General features: G+C 38.8%; 1 non-coding gene across 1 annotated transcript; it reads right to left on the bottom strand.

Annotated features, from left to right (window-relative positions):
• Positions 1-2,401: 2,401 nt before the first annotated feature.
• On the bottom strand, positions 2,402-2,566 carry LOC114238974 (U1 spliceosomal RNA). Its single transcript, XR_003624190.1, has one exon. It is a non-coding gene; the product is annotated as a U1 spliceosomal RNA (small nuclear RNA).
• Positions 2,567-3,594: the final 1,028 nt, after the last annotated feature.

Raw genomic sequence — 3,594 nt, 5'->3', positions numbered from 1 at the left:
TATCAGAGTGATCTTTAGATGAAGAAAAGTAACCATGTTCTCTAAATTTAGTTTCTATGGCAATGAAGCAACTGAAGCTGTCAGTGGTTATGGGAGGAGAAATGAGGGGGTGATAAAATGTGCTGAGTTAGTCCTAGGAATATCCTAGGACTTGCCTTGAAAGGAACCTCAAGGACCCTGCAGTCCATACTCTCATCTTGCAGCTGAAGCTAGCAAGTCCTAGAGAGAAGTGAATTGTTATTCAAAGTTACAATTTTTAAATAGATACAAGCAGGAAGGGTGGCTGCCTGACAAAATTAACAATGTTTGGCTCTTCCCACATCCTCCTCTTAACAGTTATTCTTTTGGATGTCTCATGTTCACCACTGGTATTGGTTTACCAAATTTTAACTTCTGTAAACATGTTGGGAGAAAGAAGTCATTGTGAGTACAGTAATATTCTCCCTAGATATTACCCTTCTGGTTATACAGTAGATTTGGTATTTTAAATGCTTGTGCTTCTATGGGCTTATGCTTCTATAACCATCAATTTCAAGAAAAGTCTACATACTTAGTCAAAATGAGCAACAGCATCAATTCAAAAACTGAATATGAATGAGATGATTCAGTACTACTTGATTCCAATATTCCATATGAGGTTTTGGAAAAATTTAAAGAAATCTATGCTCTAATGAAAGAACATAAAGACTAGAAATATAAAAATGTAATTATTAAAAAACACAATGAGGGACTTCCCTGGTGGTCCAGTGGTAAAGAATCCACCTTCCAATGCAGGGGACTCGGGTTCCATCCCTGGTAGGGGAACTAAGATCCCAAGCCCGCGCGCCACAACTACTGAGCTCCCGCGCCCTGGAGCCCGCGAGCCACAGCTAAAGAGAAGCCTGGGTGCCACCGCAACGGAAGATCCTGCATGCCTCAACGAAGACCCCGCGTGCTGCAAATAAGACCCAAAGCAGCCTAAAACATAAAAAATAAAAAATAATGAAAGTCATTACAATCATTACTAAGCATAATAAATAATGAAAAGAGGTTCCCTTAAATGCAAAACTGAAATAATTAGCAATTATTTTTCCATGTGGAAACTGGCAAATATAAGACATAGTCTGGGGCTTCCCTGGTGGCGCAGTGGTTGAGAATCTGCCTGCCAATGCAGGGGACACGGGTTCGAGCCCTGGTCTGGGAAGATCCCACATGCCGCGGAGCAACTGGGCCCGTGAGCCACAACTACTGAGCCTGAGCGTCTGGAGCCTCTGCTCCGCAACAAGAGAGGCCGCGATAGTGACAGGCCCGCGCACCGCGATGAAGAGTGGCCCCCACTCGCCGCAACTGGAGAAAGCCCTCACACAAAAACGAAGACCCAACACAGCCAAAAATAAACATAATAAATAAATAATAAATAAAAATTAAAAAAAAAAAAAAAAAAAAAAGACATAGTCTGGGAATGAGTGTTAAACTAGGTTTTGAAGCTCTCTAATCAACTCTTGAATAAAAAAGGAAAAATGTGTGTGTTTATTTCCTACGCTGCAAGATTTTATTTCTTTTCATTTTTAAATCTAAGCTCTAGTCTCAGTTCTTTTGTAATTTCCACGTTTAAATATCCAAATTAGAAGTTAAAGAAATTAAAGATTAAGTAACTTAGAAATTAAAGATTAATCGACTTAGCCTTACATAAACACAATTGGGTCTTCAAAAGGCATCTTTTTTTCTTTAGGTAATTAAACAAATAAAACAAATAATCAGGTTGACTGTCACTGTTAATTGACCAGATAATTGATGGCCAATCACCTCACTTACAGCAGAGTTTGCCCAAAAAGAGCCTATCAAAACCCCAGGCCATTACAAAATCAGCCTTAGGAGTAAAACCATTAATAATAATGAGAACACAGGAGCATGACCAGAGGGTAATTTCTAGGGAGCCCTATACTTGAGGAGAATTTCTCTGTATTCATGACCTCTTCATCTCTACTCTTTACCTTCCAATGTGTTTATGGAAGTTAATATTTGGTAAAACTAATTCCAACAGTGAGCTTGAGACACCAAAAGAATAAAGAATAACAGTTAAAATGAGGATATGGGGAGAGCCAAGTATTGATAGCCTTAGAAGTAAAATCATAATAATGATAACGATCATCACAATAATACCAATACGTTTATTAAGTGATGCAGGCATGTTACATGAATTGTCACATTTAATCTTTAGAGTAACTTTATGAAGTCAGTGTTTTTTTTCTCCCTATTTGAAGGAAACTGAGGGAAAAAACGTTTTTCAACTTCTATAAAAGCAAAGACAACAGGATCTTCTCTCAACTGTAAAGGAAGAAATTTCTTATAATATTAAATATTCATTAATAACCATAAACTGTTACATGTCTTAGAAACTTCTTTACACCTCTTTGTTTTTCTGGGGAAACCATAAACACAGTCCCCCAACTGCTACAAATTATGCAGTTGAGTTTCCCACACTTGGGGAAATCGCATGGGTCAGCACATCCAAAGGGCAATGGATAAACCTCCCCCTGGGAAAACTACCTTCGAGATCATGGTACCTCCCCTGCCAGGTATGTATTTTTTTTACATCTCTTATCAAACAACTCTATTGGTAGTATTTTTATTGAATATAAATAAAATAAACAAAAACCCACAGGTAATCAATTTGCTACAAATATTTGGAGCTTTTCTTGACACAAGTTTCTAAAATTGTATGTGGTTACTGAGTTCCTTGAGGAGTGTCTATATACTAAAATTGGTTCAATGGCAATGGAACATATAAAAATTTAATGTTAAAAAGTCATGGTGGGGGCTTCCCTGGTGGCGCAGTGGCTGAGAATCTGCCTGCCAATGCAGGGGACACGGGTTCGAGCCCTGGTCTGGGAAGATCCCACATGCCACGGAGCAACTGGGCCCGTGAGCCACAACTACTGAGCCTGCGCGTCTGGAGCCTGTGCCCCGCAACGGGAGGGGCCGCGATAGTGAAAGGCCCGCGCACCGCGATGAAGAGCGGCCCCCGCACCGTGATGAAGAGTGGCCCCCACTTGCCGCAACTAGAGAAAGCCCTCACACGAAAACTAAGAGACCCAACACAGTCATAAATAAATAAATAAAATAAATAAATAAAGTATTAAAAACTATTAAAAAAAAAAAAAAGTCATGGTGAGGGTGAAGAGGGGAAGTGAAATTTTGAATGAAATTGAAGAAAGTAAGTCATCTTTTTAAAATAGTATTTCCCTTTTATACTCTCTCCTCTCTCTCTCTCCACACGTACACTCAGATACAACTTAAAGTCACTCAGTTAATCTTGTTAGGCAGAATGGTAATTGTCAATCCATTTTTTCCTCCACTTTTCAGATGTTAGGAGAGGAAAACTAAAATGTTGAAAATTTAAACTTCATGTGATATAAAATGAGAGTTGGTGTCTTGTAAGGAATAACTTAGAAAAAAATGAGTAATCTGCTCTCTTCCTCAAGTATACAATCAGTGTTTAGAATTCACAGCAGCAAAAAGTTATAGAGAAAATTGCCATGGTCACATTTTGTTTTTCAAATTGTAGGTTAATTCTATGACCCCTAGTGACATTAGGGAGTGAAGGCTTTTAGG

The sequence above is a fragment of the Balaenoptera acutorostrata genome, chromosome 14 (assembly GCF_949987535.1).
Source record: "Balaenoptera acutorostrata chromosome 14, mBalAcu1.1, whole genome shotgun sequence".
NCBI classification, from domain to species: Eukaryota; Metazoa; Chordata; class Mammalia; order Artiodactyla; family Balaenopteridae; genus Balaenoptera; species Balaenoptera acutorostrata.
Note: the sequence above shows the minus strand (reverse complement) of the source record. Positions and strands in the feature narration are given on the sequence as shown.